The following is a 13,790-nucleotide window of genomic DNA, read 5'->3' as shown; positions in this document are numbered from 1 at the left end:
TTGTAAATATAAATTATGCAAAAATCTATTATCCTACATTTTTTAAAACTCGGGTACCCGCGGATACCCGATCCGAAAATTTCGGGTACCCGATCCCGAATTTCCCAAAATCTAATACCCAATATTCGATCTGAAAATGATTCCGGGTACCCGAATACCTGACACGGGTATCCAGCCCCGAAAAATTGGGTATCCAGTCCCGATTTTGGACTTTTATTTTGTTTTTTTATTTTTTTAGGAAAATCAGCTAGAAACTTTTAAAAATACAAACTTGTAGTCCGAATTTGATAAAAACTTAAAGTAGTTCGAATTTAAGAGAAAAAAACTACTAGTACAAATTTTTAGAAACAAAAAATTCATAAGTTATAACACCCCTTATTCATCCATAATAAACATCACAATTCATACATTAACCCAAAATATGACTTAAGAGTGAAGGATTTTGGGAGTATATTTAATTATTTAATTTCTAAATAATAGAACAAATTATTTTATTAAATTTAAAATATGAAAAATCAGGTAATTCGAGTATACCAGATAATTCAAAAATCTTATATCCGAACCCGGTCCGAAACCCAAAAAATTGGATATCGGGTATCCAATTACCCGATATTTGGGGTTTGACACCTCTAATAGAAACTTTGAAAAGGTATAAATTAAAATACGTACCAAATTTGTAAAATAAGATAGAGAAAAAAAATTATTGGAATTAGTGTAAAGAAATTGTGAGATCCATTTCCTAAAAGTAAAACACGCGGATAATTTAATTTGACTTAAATTTGTAATGAGTCCATAAATATCCATTGGCTCGGGCGCTCGGCTATCCCATTGCCGGAGTCATGGATGGACTTACATTACCAACATATACAATTATACATCAATAACATATGCTAGTAGCAAAAAATAATCACATTGCCACCACCAATTGCTAAGGAAATACTCTACTAGCTAGCTCTCTTTCATCATATGCACATTCCCGCTGCCAATTGCTCAAAAATAGACAAGAAAAATACACATAGAACAAAGAAAGAATATATAAACCATTCTCACTCACTCACTCACTCACACACACACACACAAACACATATACACCATCTCATCCCCTAACACAAGTGTGATTCTTGATGTTGTAAGCCCACACCAACAACATCAAGAATCACCCGACCGAACTCGCCGTCGTCGAGGCGCTACTAATCCACGTGTCCGTCACCGCCGTCGGCGACGATCGATAAATCCTACTCTTCAGCAGCACCACCTCATCCGTCTCCGGCGACGGCGGTATCTTCCCGCCAGAATTCCCCTTCACCCCCTCGAAATCGCCGTCCCCTCCGCTCTCTATGTCGTGGAGGATCGCCACCACCTCCTCCATCGTCGGCCTCATGTCCTTATCCAGCTGCAGGCACCGGAAAGCCAGCTCCGCCACCGTCGTCGTCATCCTCGTCACCTCCGCGTCGGAGTTGTACCCGGTCGCCGGGTCGATCAGCTCGTCGAACGCGCATTTCTGGATCTTGCTCACGGCCAGGTTGGCCAGGTTGATCTCGTGCTTATGCCGGCTTATGTCGACGGCCGGCATGGACGAGATCAGCTCAATCAGCACGACTCCAAAGCTATAAACATCGCTCTTGTCTGTGAGTTGGTAGCACTGGTGGTACTCCGGGTCCACGTAACCCGGGGTGCCCTGGGGCGCCGTGGAGATGTGTGTCACGTCATTCGGGAAGAGCCGCGAGAGGCCGAAGTCGGCGACCTTCACGGAGAAGTTCGCGTCGAGGAGGATGTTGTTCGTCTTGACGTCGCGGTGGATGATGTCCGACTTGTGTAGGTACGCGAGCGCGTGGCCGTCTCCGCGATGGTCATCCGCATCGGCCACGTGAGGGCGCCGAGGCGGCGCGCTGGCCATGGAGGTGGTCCGCCACAGTGCCGTTGGGGATGTACTCGTACACGAGGAGGAGGCTGCGGCTGCGCCGCGAGGTGCATCCGTAGAGCGAGACGAGGTTCGGGTGGCGGAGGCTCGTGAGGATCTTGATCTCGTTCAAGAACTGCTCCACTCGTCGGTAGTTGTGCTCGTAGAGTCGCTTGATCGCGACTTCTCGGCCGTCGTGGAGCTTGCCTGGTTAAATTTGACCAAAAGCTAACGCACTTAATATGTAGGATAAATATTTTTTAAAAGCAAATGTTCGGAACCAAATTTGGACTTTTAGTCTAATTAATTAATAACCCCTTTTTGAGATGAGTTGAGTGGTTACCGTAATAGACGGTGCCGAAGCCTCCGTCGCCGAGCTCTTTCGAAGGGTCGAAGTTGCCAGTGGCCTCGACGAGCTCGCTGTACGAGAAGATGGGAATGCCGAAGTTGAAGCTTCCGTCTTCGATATCCGCTTCGAGGAGGGATCATAAGATAAGTTCCTTGAAAGAAGGTAGGATCCAACCTTCTTTTCTTTCGCAGCCAAATATATAAGGCGCAGACAAGCAACAGAGCAGATCCAGGTATCACTGATTCATCATAAATCAAGAAATTATCAAGTTACATAAATCACAGAATTTGTATGCTTTTAATCAATGTGCGGAGAAAGAGAGAGTTAGCTTACATGTAGCTAATAATATCTTCCTCAAGTTATTTTCTGCAACAGAATTTAAACAAAGAAATCACCATTTCTGTTAGTTAGATTCATGCCAAAAAAATTGATGCAAACAACAAAACTAGGCATGGATTTAGAAATGTATAGAGCACAGACAGTCGATCCATACGGGTTAGAGCCAAAAATTTCCAGACACGAATAAACGATACCTCGTTGCAGTAGAACGTGTTATTGTTGGCAGTGAGACACTGCCCTCCTCCATTGAAACAACCAACACATTCATCACAAACATCCCATTCTAGCGTAAAATTAGCAGTGATCATACTGAACAAATCATCTGAGTTTCGACTAGACCTCATAGGCAGCTGTACTAACCAACATCCTTCTGGAGCATCAATTTGCTCGGAAGGAGTACCATCGGACGATGGGATTTTATAGTACACGGGGTAGATACACTCTATCTTGCTATAGTTTTCAAGTATTTATCAAATTTAGACATATCAGTAGGTTCGACGTTGCAGGGGAACAAGGTGAGATTAGGACTGAATGAGACTGAAATCGAAGGAGATCAAGCAAGGACTGATTCATGAAAGAAAAGCAGCTTTTGTTAAGCAATTGAGCTTCAAGCTGAGGATCACGAATCAAGATTTTGTTTGATGAATCATAGTACTCCAAAAGAGTGTAACCAAGATTTCCACCACCTAAATGGATCACTTGATCATCCGAATCACAGCCATCAACAGCGATCAATCCGCAGTCGGGATCATCCGCTCTTGTTAATGGGAAGTTGAGAGTTTGATCTCCACACTTGAAGGATTCTGGGCATTTTGAATCAGCAGATTTGAAGAGATGAAGATGGAAAGGGAGGAAGAAAAAAACAAGAGTGTGGTTGCATCCATTTAAGAGAAAATGAAGTTATTGTAAGAGAATTATGTTTTGGCTACTTTTGTATAGTTTTTGGTTCTGACAATTCTGTTGTTCTAATCAAACACGTTAATGGACTTTGGCAAATAAATTTCGTAGGAAAGATGTTTATTTCCTTTTTATTTTATCTAACAAAAAAAGTTAGTTAATGTGTGGTGGTTGAAGGTTGAATCAGTCTTGGCAAGAAGATTCCTAATTGATCAGCAATCATTGTCGCCAAAAAAATCTTAAATTGAATCGAATTGGTCAAGCAAAAAATCCCATTCTACAATCTAGACTCTATACTACACAGATTTCTCATCTTGATTAACTCTTCCTACAATTCCTCCAAATTTAAATAATCAACGAATGAATTCACCTAATTGTACCTTTTTCACAGATGAATTGATTCATGCTGTTATGAAGGCACTGCCCTCCTTGATGGAAACAGTTAGAACAAGCTTCGTAAACATTCCACTCTATAAAAAACTCAGCAGTCAATATATCAAACAATTGGTGGGCATCTCCTTTACTAGAATCTATAGGCAATTGAATCACCCCACAATTCGCAGGAATACTTCTCTCGTTTGCTGCAGAATCATCATCTGTTGTCGGGTCCAAATAATACGCGGTGAGAGGCCCGCCGCGTTGGTCGTGGAAGCTGAGGTAATTCTCGAAATAATCTTGAGAATTTCGATGGTTGGAGCAAGTGAAGAAGGTGAGATTTAAGGGGATTGAAATCGAAATAGAAGGGGATTTTGGGAGAGAGAGATTTGTGAAAGGGATGCACTTGAGCTGAGATTGATATAAGTGATGAAGATGAGGGTCGAAAACTTTGATTTGATTTGCTGAAATACTGCCTAGAATTTCATACCCCGAGAGACCTTCAGACATGATTACTGGGTTTCTTGAACCATTGCAGCCGTCAACCGTGATCAAGCCGCAATCGGGATTTTTGACGTCGGTAAATGGAATTTTAAGGGGGAAATGATCTCCACACTGAAAGGATTTTGGGCAATTGGAAGCTGCTAAATTTGGTAGATGAAGAAGATTATAAAAGAAGAGGAATGAGAGTAAAGAGGGCATGATTTCTATTTCCGTCTAGTAGATGAGAAGGGGTAAGATAGTGGAATTTGTGGTTTGTTTAATTGACTTGTGTTACTTTTCCAGTTCATCAAGTCGTTGATACTACTCAGATACACGGAACAATTGACTTGGAATGGGAACACTTAAGGTTAAACTCGTCCCAAATTCATCATTGGTTTATTGATTAACTAAAGGTGTTTTTGAAGTGGTCTAATCAAGAGAGTCTATGCAAGTAGATGATACCATTAGTACTACCAAATCATTGTGTAAGCAGCAGCTGCTGCTACGTGTACTGGCCAAACTGTAGAGTGATTAAATGATGCCTAAGGCTATTGAAGTTCGAGTCTAATATGGTGCGGTCTTTCAGTCTAAAATTGCAATTGCAATTAGCAAAAGAAAGTACCTTTATGGCAGTAGAACTTATCCCGGTTGTCACTATAACACTGTCCTCCTCCATGGTGGCATTCGTTACAATCTTGAGAAACATTCCACTCTAGAGTGTACTCACCAGTCAGGAGATGTAATAGATCAGCTGAGCTGTTGCCGGACTTGTAAGGTAGTCGACTGGGTACACAATCTGCAGTAGGCGGAGCATGATCCTGATGAGCGGGGGGAGGTTTGTAGTAGATAGTAGCGGTTTCACAGCGTGACCTGCAATAGCCTTGGAAATAAACTTCGATTTGTGGTAAGGCAGTTTGATTGTAGCATGTGAAGACGGTGATGTTAGGGGAGAATGTAAATGACACGAAAGGAGACTCGAGTGGAGACATATAAAAGGAAGTATAACACTTGGCTGAGTTCAGTGATTCTTGAAGCCATGTGTCGCGGATTAGGAATGCATTTGTGGATGTCTTTCGTAGAATTTGATGTGAAGATGTATTAAAATGTGTGCGTAATGTTGGATGTCCCTTTGCAGAATCACAGCCATCAACTAAGAGCAATCCGCAGTCAGGATCACTACTAACGGCAAAGGGAAATTCAAGAGAAAAGTTTCTACAGGTGTAGGATTTGGGACATTTTGAATCAGCTTTGAGTAGTAGCAGAAAAAATGGCATAGCAGCAACATTACATACTTGCCAAGAGCCATTCTCTCTCTCTACTTGTGAAGTCTTGTGTAGTACGAGTTGTGTTAAATAATAATATGTTGAAACATGACTCCATCAAGTCGTTGGCTCCATTCATCACGCTGATTGACTGACTTAGTCTTCCTTCCAAATTCTAACATAGATATTCTTCTAACTAAGTTCCCTCTTTTCACACTTCACTTGACTAGCATTTACCTACACTCCACCATTCCTCTCTTGTCCCATCCGAACCCCGTCCAACCCCAAGACCGGCCTACTCAGTAATGTGACCAAGCTAAAGAACGAGCACCATCAACATCTTTTAAGCCTGGTATGTTCCACATAATACGAATATTCAATAATCTAGCCAGTTCATAGTTTTATTTGAGGCCACTTATTTTTTCTGATCTAATAGCTACAGCCTGTTGAAAATGTGTGCACAAAGCCAACTCTTTCAACATCAAAGAAAAGATGAGAGGAAAAATATCTATTTTAGGCTAAAAAAAAAAAGAGTCTCATACTTTACGACAACGTACTTTAATCTGTAAGCAGCACGGTCTAGATATATCGCGGATATTATCTTAATTTCTTATAGTAGCAGCCAAATCAAAGGCAAATTTCATGAAGAACAACTGGCTGATTCTCTCTCTCTCTCTCATAACTGGCAGATAATATAGGTATGATTATGAGGTGTGACTCACGGAATAGCGAGATACAGCGAGGAGGTTACAGCTAACTAACTAGACCGGCCGTGGAAGCTTCTAGAAGGATGTTCTGTTTCTTCACTAGGGGTAAGAAGAAGTGTGTTTCTCAGTACTATATGCGTGTACATTACAAGAAACTACTTTCAGTAGAAAGTCTTTGCTCAATGACTTCTTCAGAGGAAGGAGTTCATTAGTAAAGGTTTCAGTAGCAACCATTGCTACTGAAACTTAGCAGAGCAAAGAGAGTGTGAGAGCAGGCAGTAGCTCGTGCGATAAGCTAGTTATAGAAAGATAGCACACTGCTTATAGCATAAGTTAGTATGATGTTGTGAAACACGAGCAGCTCTCTCGTTTGGATGCAGATCTTTACGATCAAACCACGTAACCTATTGTCTCTGTTGTTTTTTCGCTCGTGTGTGATTGATTCTGAGATTGAAGCATAACAAAGTACCTGTTTTTTCGCAGTAGAACTGGTTCCGGTTGTCTGCAAGACACTGGCCCCCTCCCGGTAGCATCGATCACAATCTTCCGACACACTCCACTCCAAACTGAAACTATAAGTCAACATCTCCGACAGTTGTGTCGAGTTCACATCAGACTTCACAGGCAACTGAGTCAAGGAACATTCACGAGGAATCACCCCGTTATGACTCTCAGTTGCCGGAATTTTGTAGTACAGAGTGGAGGCATCACACTCTTCCCTCCTATAGCTTTCGAAATACTCTTGTATTTCGTCGTTGCTACTCTTATTAAAGCACGCGAAAACGTGATGTTAGGGGAGAATGTGAATGAAACCGAGGGAGATTGAGGCAGAGACACATTCATGTAAGAGAAGCATCTTGGTGATTCCAATAATGTCTGAAGCAAGAAATCAAGGATTGTGAATGTGTTATTTGATGGCTGGTTTAGGATGTATTTTGCTGAGGTTGAAGCTCCTATATGTAACCGTGGATGTTCTTCTTGAGAGGTTGAATTGCAGCCGCCAACTGCGAACAATCCGCACCCGGGATCACGGATATCGGTGAATGGAAACCGGAGAGTGAAATTTCTACAAGAGTAGGATTTTTTGCATTTGGAGTGAGATTGAGGTAGAAGGAGAAGGCACAATAACAAGAACAACACATGTTTGCTAACAACAACCATTCTCTCTCTTGATTGATTGATTAGGTGGTTTAAGTTTAATCAAGTTTTGTTTAAATAAAGGCATTTGTTGATTAATTAAGTCATTGGCTCCATCCATCAAGCTTTTGACTTGTTCATTTTTTTCCCTAGAAACTACATGAAGAAAATACCCTAGCTAATTATAATATTCCACTTTTTAACTTCTAGTATGAATGTATGATTTAACACTTTGAATTGGTCTATGAAGCAAAAGTTCCCTAAGACTTCAAACACACTTCTCTTGTGTCTTGTTAGATATGTGTCATGGAAATTAGTAACTTTCTCTGTTTTCGTTACTTGAGTAATATTTTATTAGCAAAAAAAAAACACTGAATGCACATACCTTAATTCTCATCTACCAAAGAAATACATCAAATGACTTGGGATGAAGGAAGTAGATATTTGTGAGGAGTTTTTAAAACTAACACCCTGATATAGTGGAATGTATTTTTATGTAGGATATTTGAATTCTTTTCAGTTTGTGGACTTGTATTTTCTAGTCTTGATTCAAACATTAGTTTATGTACAAAGTTGCCTTTTTTTCTATTATAGTTATGGATGATAGCAACTTGGTTGAAAATTTGGTTAGGTCGGCCGACTCTTTCCACATAAAAAACAAAACCATAAGATATGCATGGAATTGATGTGATCAAAATTTAATAATTGAAAATAGTGCACTATACTCGCTAACATAATAAGCAAGTAGTATATTATTTATTTAAAATATTATTCTTAAATTAGAGCAATATCATAATTTTATCCCACATTTGCAAAAATTACAAAGGGATGTACTACTTGATTTTGTTATTCACTTAATTGTCTCACGTCAAAACTATCAGCCAACAACTTAAGAGCAATTTTGACGATTTTACATTATTTATAAAATCGTTTTCAAGTTTTTAAGGAATATTCCTTATTTTAATTTCATTGGGTCAGCAGCGGTTTAGGTGTCAAGCGGAACTGAACCACGAATTGAAAACCTTATTTGCGGTTCTAGTTTTGAACCTAAGATAGGCAATTTTTTTGCCCATTTGGGTTTTTTGGTCAAGGTTGATTTTTCGATTTTTGCCGATTTCAGATCGAAACCACTGCTAAATCATTGGTTCGTGGTTCAAAAGTGTTACAACCAAAATCGAATTGGCAGAACCTACATACCCGCTCCATTTAAATTAGAAGCATCGGTTACCAATTAAAGTTCTAAACCGAGAACCAAAGCACGTTATCATTCCAACCGAACCGTTAACTGTTCTGTGCAAACCGGCGTCCGGTTGGTTTGAGTAAGCTATCACTTATATTTAATTTACTTAAGTGATAATTAGTCTCAAACTAACTATAAAATAAATCGATAGTACTAGTATTTTGTTATATCTAAGCCAAGATATGAAATTAAGCTAGAACATTACCTCGTTCTCTACGGCAGTAAAACTGATTGCTGTCGTTAGTGAGACACTGCCCTCCTCGCTCATAACAATCATAACATTCTTCAGATAAACTCCACTCTAGAGTGAAATTCGAACTAAACAAATCGAACACATCACCAGAGAAATTTTGGGCAGACCTAAATGGCATTTGATTCATTGTACATCCCGATCCTGGAAGCACATCATCAATTACCGCAGGAGCTTCCTCTGTCGCTTCTCTCTTGTAATAAATCTCTAAGATATCGCAGCTTATATTCTCGTAGTCGTAGTGCTTGAAGTAATGTACAACTCTTTGACTCGAATTGAAGCAGTTGAAGGTGGTGAGATTAGGAGAGTACGAAAACGAAACCAGAGGAGATTTTGGCAGCGATACGTTTGCGAAGGAGTTACAGCTTCTTCCATTGAAGTAGTTTGCTAGAACAGTATCGTGGATCAGAAATTTGTTGCCGTCTCTGCCCAGAAGATCCATCGGATATTCTCGTAGATAAATTAGTGGATTTTTTTGAGGGAGGCTGCAATTGACTTGGATTAATCCACATTTGGAGTGATTTATATCGGTGAAGGGGAATTCGATGCTGAAATCTCTGCAGGTGTAGGATTTTTCGCATTTTGATTCAGCTTTGATCAGAAAAAGAAGGAGATGGAGGAGGAAGAAGATGAAGTGGTTTTTTATTGGAGGAGCCATTTTTAAAAACTGAAATATGTTTTGTGTCCTTATTTTATAATTGGTGCCTTATTTGTGTAATAAAGGTGCTTGACTTTGTCTAACACGCTGTTTGACTGGAGTTGGAAATTTGTGGTGGAAATGGAATACAGAGAGTCTACTTTATGCCAATTGTGGGCATTGCTTTCATTCAGTTGGAAAAAAGGAAAATATTATTCAGTCTAGTCAGCGTCATATTCTTAATTTATAAGTTATAGTACTATATAAATAAAATATTTTCTTCATCAATAAAAAATAGTCTCATGAAAGAGCAAGTTTTAGTGAGCAATAAAGAAGTAAAAAAGAGAGAATGAAAATAGATAAGAGGAAGAGGAAAAATGGTAAAAAAAAATAGTTTTGTAATGAAAATAAGACTATTTTTTTGGAGAGTTTGAACCATATGTACCGAATTCGCATTTAGCAGAATCTAAATCGGGTTCACGGATTAAGGTGGAAAGTCTATCAGCAGCCGTGGTTATCTGAGTGCAACATTCTTTTCGATTTATGATAAAAGAGAAAGTCAAAATAAAATAGGACAAAGTACGTAATTGACTCGCCTATTGCACGGAATTGTCGAATAGTATATAGATTGGGTTGGAAAAGATTGGTCTGGGACAGTTTCGTTGGGCTGGGCTAGAATTGTATATTTGGGCCTCATAATTTTAGAGGCCCATCCGGAAAGAACATATACTTGAGCTAATTTTTGGGTTGAGTTGGAAAATGCGTTTTCAGGCCCAATATATTTCCAGAGTTAAGACGGAATTCGACCTATGTTCTAATTGAACTAACAAGAAATTAAGTTAAATACCTAATGACTTTTTCTATTACCATTAGATTTTGGGATAGAGCTTCGTAAGGGTTTAGTTTATCTCACCGTCACATATCAGATACGCTTCCTAGGAATGTCTTGTTCAAAGCCGACCGCTAATTATCTTTGTTGGCCGGGTACGATTCCAACTTTTGTGGAATTGAAACCATTGGCAGTATCCCAAACCTAACTCTCGTAAAATCTAACAACATATGATACTAAATACTAATTTCATCCAAGCAATATAAACACGTGAAAGAAAAACACAAGGATACCGGCTTTATCAAATATTAGCATGTTGGTGAGACAAACAAAAAAGCTTAATATTGAACACAAATGAAAAAAAATTAGCAAATTAAATAGTTACCTTCTTCTCTGCACTTGAATTTATTCAAATTGTCACTAACACACTGCCCTCCTCGACCATAGCAATCATAGCATTCTTGAGAAACATTCCACTTCAAAGTAAACTCAGCACTCAACATATCAAATAGCTCACGAGTAACTCGGTTCGATTTGCTGGTAACTGAACCATCGAACACATGGCAGGAACACTACTATTGTTTGGAACATACTGTGTACTATAATAGACTGTTGGAGGGGCTTGACAACTAGTATTGTAGTGGTGGTTATGGAAATAATCTTGGACATTTGGATCAATAGTAGCATTCCAGCATGTGAAAAATGTGATATTAGGGCTAAAACAGAAAGATTTTGGACATTTGGAATCAATTTTGGGAATGAAGAGATTGCATGAGAGTAAGAAAAGAAAAATATTTGTTTTGCCCATGACTAAATGTATTACTACACTCAAAGAAGGCTACTAAGCTCTTTATATAGAATGGAACTAAGAAAGTGGGAGAATAGACCATTTTGTACTCTAGTTGACTTGGAAATTAATTTATAGTGGAAGACCATGGTAAACCATTGTATTACCTGAAGTAATTTTAATTTTTTTATCATGAGAATAACCGAATATTTTGCTTCTCACAAAATAAAAAATATACTAAATGGTGTGAATTGTGAGATTGACTCAGTCAAATTTTGGGGCCCGCGGAGCATTATCTACATCTAAACAAATCAGAACCAGCTCTAGTGGACTATATATTTCTCTCTCTAAAATTTTTTACTAGAACTATATTTTCCCAACTCAATCATTAGGAGTAATTCCCCTTAAAAACGTCTCTTGAATTTGACACAGTCGCAATCCATATTTTGTCAACTACGTTGATATGATTTGTAATGGGGCCATTAATAGTATAACCTTGATTTGATTATATGTTTGACTATAGTAATATTAAGAGTCCACTTTAGCTCGTCTTAAATTTAATTACACATAAATAATACTTTCATATCTCATAATAGATGTCACGATTTTCTTTTTTTTTCCTCTCACAAAAATGTCACATTTCTTTTCTTTTATTAATATAATATGTTGTTTTCTCTTCACTTAAGCATAAAATAAATCTCCAAAATCAGTGTTAATCCATACATATATTATCTCTTATGGGACGGAGGGAGCATATTCTAGCAATCAAAATGGCTTGACTCGTACTATTGTAATTGTCCTAATTTGAGCCAATCAAAATTATTCAACCCAATGGGCTACCTAATTTCAAGCCCTCGACATGCATGAAAGTGTTTTCCTACCCGATCTAGGCCGATCTACATAGGATTTGTAACCTATTTTCTAGCTACTAGACATTACGTTCTTCCCCTTTGGTTCGAAACGTTACATAATATAACTAAAAACTCAAGCGAAAACAAAGGTAATTAATGCCAAAACCACTATTCGAGTGACTCGAAATCTAGTTTTTTCCTTATCCACTATTAAGGTAATTATGATCTATCGGATGGAAGAGGAGCGTCTTATCAATTAAGTAACTTCATCGACAAAATAATAGTACAATCTAGTTCTCGTGCCCAATAATGTTTCATAGCTACTTTCGGTGATATGAAATACCGACTCTCTTGGATGGAGGAGAATTATCTTATCAGCTAGATTGCACTTCATCGTCATAATAATAGTAGTACAATCTAATTCTCGATGCAAGGATGCATCAATTCTATACGACGTATCGTCGAATGACAACTTTTCTAGAGTTTCACATATTGATAAAATCTATGTTACTTAAACCAATCAAATCTAAACATCCAAGATTGATAAAATTAAATACCTAACTATAGCCCAAATTCAACTTTATGCCAACAAAAATCATGCACAATTAGGATAGAAAATCGCACAGAAATCAATCAAAAAACTCCAGCACAGAAAAAAGCATAAACTGAACTTATTTAAAAAAAAGGAAAGAAATCAAGAGAAAATATCTCACCCGGTTTGCAGCTCCTCGAATGCGGCCGATCGGGCAGAAACACCTAAAATGGAAAGAACTCTCATTGAAACCGCACCGCCCGCCGCTCCCCGGCAATCGCTACAATCACTCGCCGTCCAATTCATCACAAATCCCCTCCTCAAAACCGCCGTAACATCCACCACTTCATCCTCCCTCTCATCCGCACCCCAGCTCCGCGTGCCACAACGCTCTCCTCGCACGTGCCAATCGCTCTCCCCCAATCCTCATTGCCAGCAAACACCCCAAAACCCAATCTCGTCGCTTCTCTCACTAGAAACATTGCAATTGCCGATTCCATACCTCCCACCTCTTCGCTCACGTTTTTGCAGCCGAAAAACAAACCGAATTCCTCCCGCCGGAGTAATCGAATCTGCCGTTGGGGAGAGTCGTGTTTCGGATCAATCTCCGAGAGCAGCTTCCGATCGACGAAGCCAGCAACGCTGCGGCGTTGAAGACGCGGGGAGATCGGTTTTCGTAGAAAATGTCTTCGATTATGTACTCGTTTTCCGAGAGACGGAGAATCGGAAATCCGTTGGTGCTGCAATCGATCGCGAAGCCTGGGAGCCGCAGTAGGATTGAGGAATTTATTGAATTAAATGGATTAAATATTAGTAGAAGGTGAAATATTATAGAGTTGCATGAAATTGACTAATCTAAGCTCTGACCATTTTGGGCGACCGTTTTGAATATGGAAGGTGTTAAATAGGATTATAATTTATATGTATTTGGATAAATTAGTGTTTCTATCGTAAAAATATTATTTATATTTCAGTAATTTTTTGATATTTTTAAAAGAGTAAATCTCTCGTACACTCCAAACATCGTGGGAACTAATTATCAAAATTAAATTATTGCCCGAAATAAATCAGAATTAAGTGTTGCAAACACGATATTAAAACATTGGTCACACTATGTGTCTATGCGTACATAAATTTTGTCTTTTTTTAAATCTTGTACATAACTAAACTTTTTTCTTTCAAAATTTATGTCAATCAAAATGAGATATTTATTGA

General features: G+C 38.8%; 1 long non-coding RNA gene and 1 pseudogene across 1 annotated transcript; one reads left to right on the top strand and one right to left on the bottom strand.

The window, feature by feature from the left end:
• Window positions 1-740: 740 nt before the first annotated feature.
• Window positions 741-9,617, bottom strand: LOC125209399 (annotated as a pseudogene).
• LOC125209425 lies at window positions 5,833-6,833 on the top strand. Its single transcript, XR_007174324.1, has 3 exons — window positions 5,833-5,957; window positions 6,295-6,417; window positions 6,796-6,833. It is a non-coding gene; the product is annotated as an uncharacterized LOC125209425 (long non-coding RNA).
• Window positions 9,618-13,790: the final 4,173 nt, after the last annotated feature.

This window comes from Salvia hispanica, chromosome 3, assembly GCF_023119035.1.
Source record: "Salvia hispanica cultivar TCC Black 2014 chromosome 3, UniMelb_Shisp_WGS_1.0, whole genome shotgun sequence".
Lineage (NCBI taxonomy): Eukaryota > Viridiplantae > Streptophyta > Magnoliopsida > Lamiales > Lamiaceae > Salvia > Salvia hispanica.
The sequence above is the reverse complement of the archived record's forward strand: the minus strand, read 5'-3'. Positions and strand labels throughout refer to the sequence as shown.